Source organism: Leucoraja erinacea, chromosome 24 (assembly GCF_028641065.1).
Source record: "Leucoraja erinacea ecotype New England chromosome 24, Leri_hhj_1, whole genome shotgun sequence".
Taxonomy (NCBI): domain Eukaryota; kingdom Metazoa; phylum Chordata; class Chondrichthyes; order Rajiformes; family Rajidae; genus Leucoraja; species Leucoraja erinaceus.
In genome coordinates this window covers 22,579,360-22,595,393 of record NC_073400.1, presented here as the reverse complement: position 1 = coordinate 22,595,393, position 16,034 = coordinate 22,579,360, and the positions used below count along the sequence as shown (strand labels likewise).

Genomic DNA, 16,034 nt, shown 5'->3' with positions numbered 1-16,034 from the left:
GGGAAAAAACAGAGCCAACAACCCACAAAACAGTGGGTTGTATTAGTGCTCTGGCATTTTTTAAAATTAGCGGGTCCCTAGGAACAGAAGGACCAGCCCCGTAAACACCGGGGTCGGTCCGAGCGGCTCGAACCCGACACGGAGGGAACGACGTTCACCAGCGGGAGAATTAAAAGTCGGGAACAGCAGGTAAGAGACTCTGCGTTTCCTTCCACTTACCCTTTAGGGGCAGACATGGACAGGGTCCATGTAAGCTGCAGAAAGACCGCGGAGTGCAGGCAGCCGGCAGGAGAACAGCAACGGCAGCCAGCAGCGGCAGCGGCAGCGGCAGCGGCAGCGGCAGGAGCAGCAGCGGCAGCCGACAACGGCAGGAGCAGCAAAGGCACTTCGACTCCCGGAGGGGAAAACACCTGTGCCCGACTTCGCTCCCACAACAGGGGGCAAATTCATTGCTGGGGCAGTATGCCAGTCTCGCTTTGGAAGCGAGTCTGGCTTGAAGCAGCGCTAACGGCCAGCGCCGAGGCCAAGGACATTGCAGTGCAGTTGACTGGCTGCAATCCACCGTGAGGGACCAGTAATGTGAGTACCGGGGTCGGTCCCAGCGGGTTTTTTAGTTAGAGTGATCGCTTCATGGCCTTTTGGCTAAGATCAACTATAGTAGCTGTTTATTATCAGTTTTAAATCTGATACGTCCCTTATCTAAGGACCATATAAGCAGGAGTCCCCAGAACTGAGGGCATTAGAGTGGAGTTGACCGGCTGAAACGACCGCGAGGGACCAGTACCGTGAGTACCGGGGTCGGTCCCAGCGGTCTGAGATAAACGAGCAGCCAGGAGCGCTGAGAGCGTTGGAGCCGGGTTAAAGGAATAGACTAGGTGGAATCAGCTGTGCCAGATGTCCTCCACACCGGCCATATCCACTCCACGGAAGAAAGGACAAAGCTGGAGAAGGAGGACCGTGGAGCAGCGGGCAGCCAACAGCAGCCAGCGGCACTTGAATCAACCGTAGTGGGATCAGCTGTGCCCAATGTCGGGCCTGCACCGGCCAGAGCCATGCGGCCGAGCGGTAAGGCTAGACACAAATCAAACAAGGTAGTGGACTCACAAGGGTCCGACTTTGCATAACCGCCGGCGACCAGCGCCCGAGAGCGCTGGAGGAGGTAGAAGTGGTGTATGGAGCCTTCCTCCAACGTGATAAACCCGCAGCAGTACCTTTTTTGAGGGCTGCACAGTGCTTCTACCCCATCAGAGGGGAGCACTGCGGGTCAGTTCTGGGCTGACCTGCAAGAGGGGTCTGCAGAACAAAAGACAAGTGGGCAGGAGGTAAGCCCCACATGGGTACCCCGTGCGGGACCCTAGAGATCTCTAACTCTATAAAAAAGAGTAGGCAGGACCCTGATGGGCCAGAGCCTGGTAGAACAACGTCCCATGATCCTAACACAGCAGGGACTCGGCTGGACATGGTGGCTGATTACTTTAACCAAGTCAAACATGGGTAGACTTGGATCCAGGATGGCAATAGTATTACTATATGTCTGGCCACAAACGCCAACAAGAAATGTTTACAGAGACTGGCCAGACATCTGCCACCTGGCAACGGTGAGGCATTACAGGTGCCCAGTGTAAACCAATGCATTTGGCAGCATATGGGGACGAACATTAGGAACCAGGACCTCAAGATCCAGAAAACCTTAATGGGATTGACGGAAGGGATCACAGCATACACCCGCACCCTGGACTAAACGTAGGTAACCAAAGACCATCAAGACGCACTAGCTCTGTTTAGTAATATGCAATATGACCTGAACTACATATGGAAGGCTGCCATTCAGCCAGCACTGGGACCCCAAAAATGCTACCATTTGCAAACAAAGAACCGTGTGTGGACGAAGCCAAGACACTGGGGCTCATCAAGGCCAGCGCAAGGGCCTATTTTGGAGCACGATACCAGCCACAGGCAAGGCCATAAAAAATGTGGCTCATACCAGTGGTAGTGCCAGAAATCAATATAACCCGCAGGATCCTTTTTTAGGGTATGGCCAGGGCGGCCACCCTGGAAGATGCGGAAGCCTCAACCTCCCACACAACCCCGAACAAGAGATATCAAACCAGAACCTCCTTTTCAAAAAACCAAGGAAATAACACAACCACCGGTAACCATGGAGGTAGGTGGGTGTGGTTTCTTCTGTTAAAAAGGGACCTACGATGGTGGGGGAGGGGAGGTTGCAACACTACAGTTATGTATGGTATATAATCACTACAGATTCATATAATCTCAGCAGTATTCAGGGTTATCTGATAGGATTTACTCATCCCAATAACCCCAGTACAACATACACCAGAATGGCATTTTGTACTTACATAAACCAAACAATCTAAAGCCCACATGGTGCTACAAAAATTGTACACAAAAGGTGTGATTGAGCGTACTTTTCATGGAACATTAGAATTTGTATCAAACATATTTATTAAAAATGAAATAGAGTGGGGTTGCAGGATTATCATTGATTTTTCAACCCTAAACACATTCGTTCAAGATATTCATTTTAAGATGGATACTCTTATTACTGATAAAGACTTGGTGTCAGCTGGGTTTTTCTATATGGCAGGCATTGACTTAAAAGAGGGGCAAACATCAGCCCCAATATTATTTACTAAAATTCTAAAACCAGCTTGGCATTGTTATGTAAACAAAGCCATAGGGTGATGTATTTCCCCCGTTCTGCCCCATCAATGGGGTTCTAGGGAAAATTCAACTAGACTCGGCATCTGCAATTCTCAGAGTACCCGACTGGCCTACTAAGTCATGGTATTCGGTCATACAGGGGATGGTGTTAGAACCATGTTCCCTCATGAACATAGCCAAATTTATTAATTCATCCAGTGACTGGGGCAGTCATCCATGCCATAAGCCTATGGATTTATTGATTTGTAGAGTCTAAAAGACCCACTACACGGCATGGGGCTGTCAGACAGGACGATGAATCTCATCTCATCTGCGCTAAGACTGTCAACACGGAAGCAGTACCTTGGACACATCAAGAAATGGGGCATATACTGCTTGGACAACAACCTCGACCAAAAGGCCAAGAACATTCTGGCCGTATTGGAATTTTAACAAGCCTCCATTATGATAATCAATGGAGCTACAGTGCCATCAATAGTGCCAGAAGTGCACTCTCCAATTACCTATCACAAGGAATGGAGCGGCACACGGTGGGAACGCACCCCCTGGTAAGAAAACCAGGTACTCCAAAATCTGGGAAGTGGGTGTTGTTCTACACATGCTGACGAGCTGGTAGCCCATAACAGCATTGTCACTTCAGTAAAGGACCATGAAGATGGTTATGCTCATGGCGTTAGTTAACGCACAACGAGTCCAGCCATTAAGCAAACTGAGCCTGGACTCCCTGATCATCTCACCCGAGAAACTGGTGTTTGTCATACAGGATTTAATAAAAGAAAACAGACCAGGTTCATCGGGTCAAGTGTTTGAATTTATGGTATACCCATATGACGAACGACTGTGTATAGCAAGACACATCCAACAATACATAGAATATACTAAGAGCATTCGAGGTCAGAGAATGGCGTTGTTTATCTCTTACAAGAAACCGCATGAAAGGGTCACGACCCAAACTATATCAAGGTGGCTCAAATATGTCCTAAAGTTGACAGGGATAGACACTAATGTTTTTTAACTCTCATTCCACCAGGGCTGCAGCAACATCCGCAGCAAAAATTCTAGAGGTACCCACAGACCAAATCCTCAGAATGGCAGGATGGTCATCCAAAAGGTTTTTCCAAAGGTTTTATAATAAACCAGTTATTTTTTGGAACCATCATTGTATTCAGAAACCATTTTACGTTCAACAATATAATTTGCCCGAAAGGTTACAGGGCTATGATTCTCCATGTAAAATATTTATATAATTTTTCGTTATACCACACAATTGTTTGTATAAGTGTGTTTTAAACTTACTAATGATGCTCTCTCCCAATACCCAAGGCAGTTGTGAAGCATGGACTCGTTCCACGGCATGAGGTCACAGAGCTTTGAAATCTTCACGAAGTCACTCACGTGACTCCGAAGTAAAATAGTAAGATTAAACGAGAACTTACCAGTTTGAAGTTTGATCTGTATTTTATGAGGAGTTACGATGAGGGATTACGTGCCCTCCGCTCCCACCCTCTTATGATCATATCACAAACTGGTATATCTTTGATAATCTTACTATGTTAGATCATTATAGGTTCCTGTGACCTCACACCGCTGCTTTGAAGAATGACACGCATGCGTTGTAAGCGGGTTCTTCACGTAATCCCTCATCGTAACTCCTCATAAAATACAGATCAAACTTCAAACTGGTAAGTTCTCGTTTAATCTTACTATTTTACCATTAAACCTAGATAGAGCCACACAGATAGAGCTGGTACAGCTCATGCATTGAAACATCACAGAGAACAGGGCAAAGATTTACTAGGGAATGGCAATAACAAATGACAGAGTATACAGTATATATAGAAAGGATTAATTTACTGGGTATTTATGTTTGGAAGATGAGGAATGACCTAATAGAGGTCAATGAAATTATAAATTGTTAAGATACAGGGGAAATATTTCCACTGTGGCGAAGAGTATCAATATAAGATGGAACCGAGATTCTGCAGAAAACAAAGTGCTGGAGGTACTCATCAGGCCAGGCAACATCTGTGAATAGAAATGGACTGATAATGTTTTGGGTCGGGATCCTTCTTCAGATTTCTTCAGTCTATCAATATAACGTATCCAGAGAAATTAAGCCAAAATTTGTTTACCCATGGAGCTCACTTCCCCAGGGAGAGATTGTGAAATATGTTCATAAGTGATAGGAGCAGAATTAGGCCATTTGGCCCATCAATCTACTCTGCCATTCAATCATAGCTGATCTATATCTTCCTCCTAACCCCATTCTCCTGCATTCTCATAATCCCTGACACCCGTACTAATCAAGAATGTATCTATCTCTGCCTTAAATATATCCATTGATGCCCCGACAGCCTTTAGTGGCAATGAATTTACACTCTGACTAAAGATAAATATTGATGCATTTACGAGGAAGCTGAGCATGCAAATGAGGGTGAAGGGAAGAGAGGTGAACAGTAATTGATATAGATTAGGGAAAGCCAATGGAAGATTCAAATGGAAAAAGAAAGCGAGCCTGGGCAAACTAAACTGAATATGCAGTGTATCTTATGCATGTGATTCATGAAAGTCTCCCAGGCCAGGATCATTACAGGTTGGATAGAGAGCATAGTTTCCTCAACACTCCACAACATACAGCATGCAGGGATGTTGCCAGGAATGGAGGGCTTGCGTTATAAGGAGATTGGATAGGCTGGAACTGTTTTCCTTGGAACTTCGAAATCTGAGAGGTGATCTTATAGAGGTTTATAAAATCACAAGGAGCAAAGATAATGTAGATGGTTACAGTCATTTTTCCCAGAGCAGGGAAGCCTAAAATTAGGTTTAAGGTGATAAGAGTAGGTTTTTCACACAGAAGTTGGTGGGTATTTAGATTAGCAAGCAGAGGAAGCAGTAGATGCAGGAATAATTACAATGTTTAAAAGATATTTGTACATGTATATGTGTAGGGCAAGTTTAGAGGGATATGAGCAAATCAGAGAAACAGGGACTAGCTAGAGCAGGAATGGGTGAGTTGAATAACTACGACTGGAAATACAAGACAAAGAAAGGTAAAGCACTTTCCACCATTTGGTGTAACACATTATCATAGCTTTGTGCCAACTATAAATAATAGACTGACTGCATAAACTTATTGAATATCAAAATAATTACAATGCAAGGACACAGGTTACACAGCCAGATGTTACTGGTTAATGCCTCTCAAATAGCACATTGTTTAGAATGTGGTTTTCCGTGAAACAGGTGCATTTAATGGAATGTGGTTTGGCAACTCAGAACTAGTTCCTTGAACCTGGGATGCTTTTCCCTGAGGGATAGCACTAGGAGAGGAACAGAAGTGGGAGTGGGGTTGTATTGGGAAAGGAGCTGTTGTGAGAGAGAGGCACTTATATGAGCAGGTCCGTAGTAGGACAGGGGCTGAATTTGAAGAGGGGCTAGACTTGAAGAGTAGCTGAATTGGGAGAGGGGCTGTAGAGGAAGATGATAATTCATGTGAAGGAAGTTGTGATGTGAGAGGGCATTAGATTTGGGGAGGGGCGCTGTACTAGCAGGGGCAGTACCGGGGGGTGGGGACACACGCACAGTACTCAGAAGGGGCATGGTATTGAGGCAGGCTGTGCAGGAAAGGGCAGTACTGGGAGAGGCGTTCTACAGGGAGAAGGGTTGTCCTTGGAGAGCGAATCTACGCATGGAGGTGGTTGCTAGCAGAGTCATATTGGATGGAAACAGACCCTTCAGCCCATACTACCCGAGAAAGCAGGCTATTCTAGACTGGGTATTGAGTAATGAGGAAGGGTTAGTTAGCAGTCTTGTTGGGCGTGGCCCCTTGGTTGTGTTCTTCATTAGGATGGAGAGTGACATAGTTAATTCAGAAACAAGTGTTCTGAACTTAAAGAAAGGTAACTTTGAGGGTATGAGACGTGAATTGGCCAAGATAGACTGGCAATTGATTCTAAAAGGGTTGACGGTGGATATGCAATGGAAGGCATTTAAAGACCGCATGGATGAACTACAACAATTGTTCATCCCAGTTTGATAAGATAATAAATCAGGGAAGGTAGTTCATCCATGGATAACAAGGGAAATCAGGGATAGTATCAAAACAAAAGGTGAAGCATACAAATTAGCCAGAAAAAGTAGCCTACCAGAGGACTGGGAGTGGGAGTCCAGCAGAGGAGGACAAAGGGCTTAATTAAGGGAGGGAAAATAGATTATGAAAGAAAACTGGCAGGGAACATAAATACTGACTGCAAAAGTTTTTATAGATATGTGAAGAGAAAAATATGAGTTAAAACAAATGTAGGTCCCTTGCAGTCAGAAACAGGTGAATTGATCATGGGGAACAAGGACATGGCAGACCAATTGAATAACTACTTTGGTTCTGTCTTCACTAAGGAAGACATAAATAATCTGCCGGAAATAGCAGGGTACTGGGGGTCAAATGATATGGAGGAACTGAATGAAATCCAGGTTAGTCGGGAAGTGGTGTTGGGTAAAATGAATGGATTAAAAGCCGATAAATCCCCAGGGCCAGATAGGCTGCATCCCAGAGTGCTTAAGGAAGTAGCCCCAGAAATAGTGGATGCATTAGTGATAATTTTTCAAAACTCTTTAGATTCTGGAGTAGTTCCTGAGGATTGGAGGGTAACTAATGTAACCCCACTTTTTAAAAAGGGAGGGAGAGAGAAAACGGGGAATTACAGACCAGTTAGTCTAACGTCGGTAGTGGGGAAACTGCTAGAGTCAGTTATTAAAGATGGGATAGTAGCACATTTGGAAAGTGGTGAAATCATTGGACAAAGTCAGCATGGATTTACGAAAGGTAAATCATGTCTGACGAATCTTATAGAATTTTTCGAGGATGTAACTAGTAGAGTGGATAAGGGAGAACCAGTGGATGTGTTATATCTGGACTTTCAGAAGGCTTTCGACAAGGTCCCACATAAGAGATTAGTATGTAAACTTAAAGCACATGGTATTGGGGGTTCAGTATTGATGTGGATAGAGAAATGGCTGGCAGACAGGATGCAAAGAGTAGGAACAAACTGATCCTTTTCAGAATGGCAGGCAGTGACTAGTGGGGTAACGCAAGGCTCATGCTGGGACCACTGCTATTTACAATATATATTAATGATTTGGACAAGGGAATTGAATGCAACATCTCCAGGTTTGCGGATGACACAAAGCTGGGGGGCAGTGTTAGCTGTGAGGAGGATGCTAGGAGGCTGCAAGGTGACTTGGATAGGTTGGGTGAGTGGGCAAATGCATGGCAGATGCAGTATAATGTGGATAAATGTGAGGTTATCCACTTTGGTGGCAAGAACAGGAAAGTAGACTATTATCTGAATGTTGGCTGATTAGGAAAAGGGGAGATGCAACGAGACCTGGGTGTCATGGTACACCAGTCATTGAAAGTAGGCATGCAGGTGCAGCAGGCAGTGAAGAAAGCGAATGGTATGTTTGCATTCATAGCAAACGGATTTGAGTATAAGAGCAGGGAGGTTCTACTGCAGTTGCACAGGGCCCCGGTGAGACCACACCTGGAGTATTGCGTACAGCTTTGGTCTCCTAATCTGAGGAAAGACATTCTTGCCATAGATGGAGTACAGAGAAGGTTCACCAGACTGACTCCTGGGATGGCAGGACTTCCATATGAAGAAAGACTGGATAGACTCGGCTTGTACTCGCTAGAATTTAGAAGATTGAGAGGGGATCTTATAGAAACTTACAAAATTCTTAAGGGGTTGGACAGGCTAGATGCAGGAAGATTCCAGAACAAAGGGTCACAGTTTAAGGATAAGGGGGAAGTATTTTAGGACTGAGATGAGAATTTTTTTTTTCACACAGAGAGTGGTGAATCTGTGGAATTTTACTTCGGAATCACGTGAGTGATTCCGTGAAGAAGCCCCGCCAGTCCGCATGCGTGTCATATCATCGTTCGCATGGTGAAGCACCGGACTGGCAGGCAAGTCACTCCTGCCAGCGGTAAGATTAAACCTGCAGGTAAGTTTTTAATACTTACCAGATTGTGTTTTCTTGCAGGTATTATATATATATAATAAAGCGAATACACCTGAAATGTCAATATACTTTTGGTGATCCTTGTAAGTGCAGGTATATTTCAGAAGAAATATAAAACTCCACTGCTATACAGTAATGTAAGTACATCATCCTGACTGCCTAGTAAGAAAATTGTCCTGGTCCTTCTAAACCTTTCAATTCTCTTTTGTGCCTTGTTGAAATAAACACAGTGTAAGTGTGTGTTCAACCATTATTTTCTGGAAAATGTTTTTGGCAGAAAGAAATGCAGAGAAACTAGGCACGCTTGTTTTGAGGGAAGCCATGGGCCATTTGCTGTTCAGTAAACAGCAACTTGAGGTGGTCGAGTTCACCAAGTCTGGAGATAAATACCAATAATCTTTCAAACCATTACATAGTTGGAACCAAGGCACATTGCTGAAGTTCTTCAGTTATTTTGAGAGCAGCACAGTACATTCCTGTGGCTCTCAGATTGTTTTGAAAAGCTGGTCCTTAGCAATTTGCCATGAAATAACTTCCTTCTTACTGTCCTATGAGGTCAATTGCCAACACCCTTCTTTTTCTACAATTCATTCATTCAACGTGACCCTCACTGGCCAGGCCTGAATTTATTTCCAATTCCTAGTTGCCTTTGGAGAGGCTTCATCTTGAACCAACATCACATTGTGGTCAAGGTCCTCCACAGGATTTTGATCCAGCTATGATGGAGGAACAAGTTGATTCCATTCCTGTACCAACCTTGTAATTCCTGATTATGGAGTTTACATATTTGGCTGCTGTTGTCTTAGAAATCTTGGCATGCTTCTGTAAAACATAATATATAACTGCAGATCTTACAATATTCCAAAGAAATTTACAATCTGAATTTGAGGTAATGTTTTTAACAAAGGAAAGATAATAGTGAATATGACATATTTTAATATTGCTGATGAATATCAGATTAGCTTCCAAAGTCTTTAAATCTAGAGCTATACAACAAGGTAATAGCACTCCAAATAACCATCAACCACTTATTTAGACACAACCCTATATTAATTAGCGTCACAGTTAGCACCAATGGTGCTGAATTGAAGATAGTCGAGAATGGTGAGATCCTAGGTGTAAATATCACCAAACTATGTGGACCAACCTCATCAATGATATGACTAAAAAATACACTAACACCCTTACCCTCTTTAATCCCATTCAATGGTCAATGGTACTTTATTATCATATGTACCGAGGTACAGTGAAATTCATTTTTGCATTCAGATGTGTAAAAGTATTATTATACATAAACACATTTTAGATTCAGTACAAGTGTGTAGGTTCATGTTAAAATTTTATTTGGGTGTCTTGTTGCTCTTTATTGGTTTGAATGTTTGGCAAATTAAACTCCTCGTATGTTGCAAAACATACTTGGCTAATAAAGTAGTATTATGATTATGATTATGATGATTATGAATAGTACACTGGGACAGTTTACAAGAGGCGCCGTTTTCAAGTTCAAGTTGATATGAATGCAGAGTTTTTAACCTGGCTATAAAGACCTGTTGACCTGGAGGCATTGCTGGATTGGCCTGACCAAGTGTACCCATTGGCGTCCTCCACCACTGCCCTACCACTCCGAGATGCTGCAGGACATGTCCGGTCCATGCGCTCAGCCTTTTGGAGCTACAGCCGATCTAGCTGAGCCCAAGACTAGTGTAGAGTCTTCAGCGGCCTATTCTACTGTTGAGGTGCACTGCACTGCCTCATGCAGCCAGTCTGCTTACCGCCCCTTTGTTTCTTGCATTCGCTGCTGCCACCATGTCTCAGAAGCCTACAGGACAGCAGGAGTTTCATTGACGCCCACAGAGGTAAGTTAAAAAAAAACAGAAGCAGGAGTAGGCCACATGGCCTATCAAGCGTGCTCTGCCATGAAGGTAAGATCTTATATCTACTGCCCAATTGCAGAGGGGAAGGAGAGAATGATTGGCTTGAGAGTAATCCTTGATTATATTGGTTGCTTAACTTTGCAATTTCTTACTTAAGCAGAGCAGTTATCAAATGAAGTTGTTATATGTCCAGATAAGATGCCTTCTTTGGTTGTTGGTTACATTGAACATCCCTTGTTCCAGACATACCCTGCGTACCTCACCCAACTCTTTCTCTGCTACATCAGTGACTGCGCTGGGGTTGCCTCCAGCACCTGTACAGAACTCATTCATTTCATCAACTTTACCATGGACCTCGAGTCCGTAATAAAGTTTATTATTATTAGCAATGTTACAAAATTTTGAGATTTAAAAAATCAAGTCTGTAATTTATTCCATCGGATAAAGCATAAAAAAGAAGTTTAATTTGACACCTAATTCACTTTCATATCTTCAGTATTAAAAAAGTTATGGCCATTTTCATACTCGGAAATAAGCATTGACTTGAAATTAAAGCATATAATTAGTTAGTTACCTAATTGTAGCTAATTACAAAATTCAATTACTAGATCTAAACACCTATCAATTTCTTAAGAATAGATTAACATTTTTAAATAGCCTAAGTGTTCAAATAACATTCACACAAGAATTCACAATAAAACATGTTTTTTAAATCTCATTGTCATGGATTTATAGCCCTAATGGAAGGAATTTAATTTTTAAAACCTGTAAATGAATGGCCATTTAAATCAACTTGCGAGTGGGTTTTACTGGAACGGAACAATTTGGAACGTTGAGGTTGTAGTGTTTTATACCCCCATATCGGCATGCCGGTTCGTATGGGGACTAAATCGCTGTTTCGCAACTTAAAATGGGAACTAAAGGCATCTTAAAAAAAACTTTTATACATAGAAATAGACGACTTTCTTTTACCTGTCACCTACTTAAAATCCGTCCCCGTTGTCGGCGTTTACGGCTTTAGAAGCTGGTTTTAAAATGACTCCAGCGTTGAAATTGTCGGGCGATTAAAAAAAAAAGACACAGAATGCCCGTCGGAATGATTCTTCAGCAAACGCTTGGACTCCGACAAAATATAATCCAGGACAAGGTAAGAGAAAATCGCGTTTTCACCTGCCCCCCCCCCCCCCCCCCCCCAAACGCGCCAAAATCGCGCACACGGCCAGTGGCAGAACTGCAGCGCTGTTGAAGGTAAGTATTGTAACATACCTATTATTATTATTATTATTATTATTATTATTATTATTATTATTATTATTATTATTATTATTATTATTATTATTATTATTATTATTTACCAGTAACTTCCATTTTGCTACCAAATTCATTAGACTATCCCTGACATCTCCCTTCCCTTTCTCGATCACTCTGTCTCCCACAGAGAACAGATTATCAACTATTATAAACTCCCTGTCTCCTATAAACCCATTGACTCCTATAGTTATCTGGACTTACATCTTCCCGCAGTTCTCCTCTTGCTTCCTCTGGACAGAACAAGGATAAAAGAGAAATAGGCTACTCAGGAACAGGGAATGTACGGAGGAAGGAAAGCTTCTGTTCAACAAGTTCTGCTGTATTTCCCATGCCTTCTCAGATACCCGGTTTCTGCAGCATTTTGTCAACATTTTAAGTTTAAACCCTGCATCAAATGTGAGAGTGGAGAGGGAAATGAGCTAGAATAAAGAAGATAGAGGAAATCATAAGATAGGAGGCTTGAGGGTGAATGTTGGACCGAGGTAGGATGAAAGATGAAGGACAGATGGAGCCAGGTGGAGGAACGGTTGAGTTGTGAAACTGAAGCAACTGTATGATGGATGGAGGAATATATAACAAGGAAAAATGAAGCAAGGTGTGGAGGACAGACAAGGTAAAGGCAGAGACAGCTAGATGGGTGATAACCAGGAACACAAATTCTACAATGCTGGAATCTGAAAAATAAAGAAGGTGATAGAGGGAACCATTAAGGGGGAGGTGAAGGACATATGGAAACATTATCGGATGAAGAAGGGAACCAGTAAGTAAAATGTTTGCGTAGTAGGCGGATAGAACCAGGGGGAAGAGGGGGGCTAAAATAGGAGATGGGCTGGAATGGGTGGGGGTGGGTATGAGAAATGCTTCAAATCTTGAGTCCAAGAGTTGGGTTCCATCGTTCAACTTTGATCAATGGGTTAGAATCTTTGAGATTCAAGTATTCAAATTCAGACATTGGTCTGCAAACATTGAACTTCAAGCAATAAAGTTGGTCAGTAAACTGTATGCTAGGTGTTGCTACCCCTATACACTACCCTTCCCCCACCAACCGTATCTTACCCTCTCCCAACCAAATCTCATCAACCATGTCCTCTACATGGCCTCCCGAAGGGTGGGGTGCGATGGGTGCACCCCCCTTTTTTCCCCCCCAGAGTAAAAAATAAATAAATAAATTGGGGTGCTATGTATTTTTTATTCAACACCAGGACAGAGGGAGCCTTGCCTTTGGGTTCCTTGGCTCTCTTGCAGCCGTTCAGCCACTGGCATTGCACTCGATGTCTGAGAGGGCAGAGGCTTGTTCTTCCCCCGGAGCGGCTCGTTGCCACTATCGCCACTGCTGTGCCGAGTCTGGGCAGCTCACGCTGCAAAATTTGAGGGCATGGCTTTCGAAGGCAGCGGTGGTGGGAAACTAGCAGCAAGAGCAAGACGGCGCAGACTTCAAAGTTTGTCAGATTTTAGTTAATAATTCGAGAAATAAAGCATAACATTTTCAGATAAGGCGTTTTGGACTCCAGTGGAAAAACCTCTACCGGAATATGTAAAAATGTTACCGTGAGCACGTCATTTTTTCGAGGAGATGCGATTATACACAAACAAATGCACACACGAACAAACACAAGCACAATATCACACTTTTAATAGTTATATGATTGAATCAAAATCAAGAATTATAAATTCACATTTCAAAAATGGTTTCACAATTCAGTAGTACTGATTTTCAGTATTCCATACTGATATTTGAGAATACATGAGGTTGCATGCAAAATACTGATTTTCAAAAATCCAGTTTCTGTGTAGTATGTTTTATTGCATTTATGTGAGATATACCGATTTCCCCAACAAAATACTGATTTTCAGCCATCAAAATACGAAAATGCTCGGTGAAACTTAGCAGCTCTGCAATTATTCACAATCACATTGTGTTTGAGATTTCAAAATGTTATTTGTGATCTTATGAGTCATCATGGAACTAGAATTTGTTATAATATTATGACAGTAAAATAGGTCAGTTTGAAAGCAATCATAGTAATGTAAATGCACCAGTTAGTTCATGATGGAAATTGAAGTCAAACTAAACGTTGTATTCACATCACTATTTCATGTTGAAATTGATGTGATGTGAAGTTGTTAGGTCAGGAGGACCATGAAAGATGCACTGCACACATTGACACAGTCTAACAGTAACAGGCAAACAAATCAACACACAAAACATTTTCTAAAAAAGTTAATTCTTTACCGCAAAAACTTACTGTATTTTATTTGCAGTTTTTGCATGCTCCTTTGTAACATTTTACCTAACATTTTACAACAGTACAACTTGATTATTAAAACAAGGACAACTTCAATTCTTGATTTAAAAACATGTATACAACGATGACCCCAATCATCCCATTCCACCCACTCATTACTCTTGACTCAACCAAAATTATTCCTGAAATATTGCTCATAGATTTGGTGCAAAACTGCTCCAAAATAAGGCTCAGAAAGCACCAGAGAGCATCTAAAACCCCAGACTCCGGCCACGAGGGACTTCGAGCTTCACGCTCATGATTCACATAATTTCACATATTTCACATTAAATTTGTAATCCTGTCATGCCACTCCCCCTTTTTGAAAAGCTTTGTACGGGTCTGCTCTACCTTACCCAACCAAATTGTATCAACTGATATGCCTTCCTTTCCTTCTTCAAATCCATTCTTGCCTCCACTCACATGGCCATAAATACCTTCACTATCTCCCCACCCACTGTATAATATTACACAAGAATTTTGTTATAACCAAATATCCTTGAAACTGGGTAAAGTATGTGTATTCCTGCATCACTGTTGGATCTGCTTCCCTAAATTCACCGCCTAACAACACAGTAAGACCACATCAGCTGGATAGCTTCAGGAACATCGCCCAACAGCACGGCCTCCAGGGCAAATACAGCAGGCATGCTTGTCAGCAACATCCTCGTTCTATGAATAAACTAAAATATAAGGATATAGAAGCTCTTTGCAAATTCCAAATAAAACACTGCTGTTGATTGAAAATGGGCTTGGAGTGCAAAACAGAAATGTTGCATGATTTATTTGTATCTTATCAGCTTTTACTGCTGAATTCCTGGTGAGATTTTCATTAGTGCAGGCACCATTTATGTGCCATTAAACTCTCCCAGATCACATCAATAGTGGTGTGCAAGACACAAAATTATTTCGTGTGAATTTCAACCTAATTTCTGAAAAGCAAACCTCGAATCCAACCTCACAATGTTCGGAGACAATCACAGTGACTCAGTTTGTTAGCCTCAGGAACATTGCAGGCTGCAGCTGGTGCTGATCTCTGGCACAACTTACTGAAGGCTGTCCACTACTTTAATAAGAAGGTCAAGGTGAGGCAAGTCCAGGCAAGTTTATAGCTGTTTCACCTGGAAAACCTGACTGGGTCACTGTATGTTGAGAAAGGAGGTGTCATGAGAAGGGGTGGTTTGAGAAGATGAAAGAAAAGCAGGGAATTATGAAGGTCAATTTGTCTGTTAGAAACATAGAAAATAGGTGCAGGAGTAGGCCATTTGGCTCTTCGAGGCTGGTCAGCCATGGCTGATCATCCATGGCTGTTCAGAGTACTTAAAGGAGAGGGGGGAGTTGGTGGATTTTTGTTGAAGATGGTATTGGTTATAATCATGTGTACCAAGATACAGTGAAAAACATAAGTACATCAGGTGGTCCATTAGCCTATATCATAGATAAGTATATCAGGTAGTCCAAAAGAGAATATAAGCAAAGTGGAGAATGTAATGTTGCTGAGAACATGCAGATTAAAAAAGTTCACAGACTGCAACGAGGTAGATTGAAAGACCGGACATTCTGCCTCACTCTATGAGAGGTCTGTTTGGAGTCTGTTAATAATAAGGAAGAAGGTGTTCGTGAATCTGGTAGTGGTGGTGCTCACTAACCGTACTCACGACACTTCCCGTTCAGCCACAAAAACAGAGGAAGGTAAGAAAATAGGAGCAGGTGTGGGCCACTTATCCCCTTTACCTTACCACACCATTCAATGTGATCATAGCTGATCTACCCCCTGCCCTCAACTCCAGATCTGCACATCCCTCAATTCCCTGATCTTTCAAAAATATATCTATCTCAACTTTAAATACTTATAATT

At 42.5% G+C, this 16,034-nt stretch overlaps 1 pseudogene; it reads left to right on the top strand.

Moving 5' to 3' along the window:
• Positions 1-622: 622 nt before the first annotated feature.
• LOC129709034 (U2 spliceosomal RNA) lies at positions 623-726 on the top strand (annotated as a pseudogene).
• Positions 727-16,034: the final 15,308 nt, after the last annotated feature.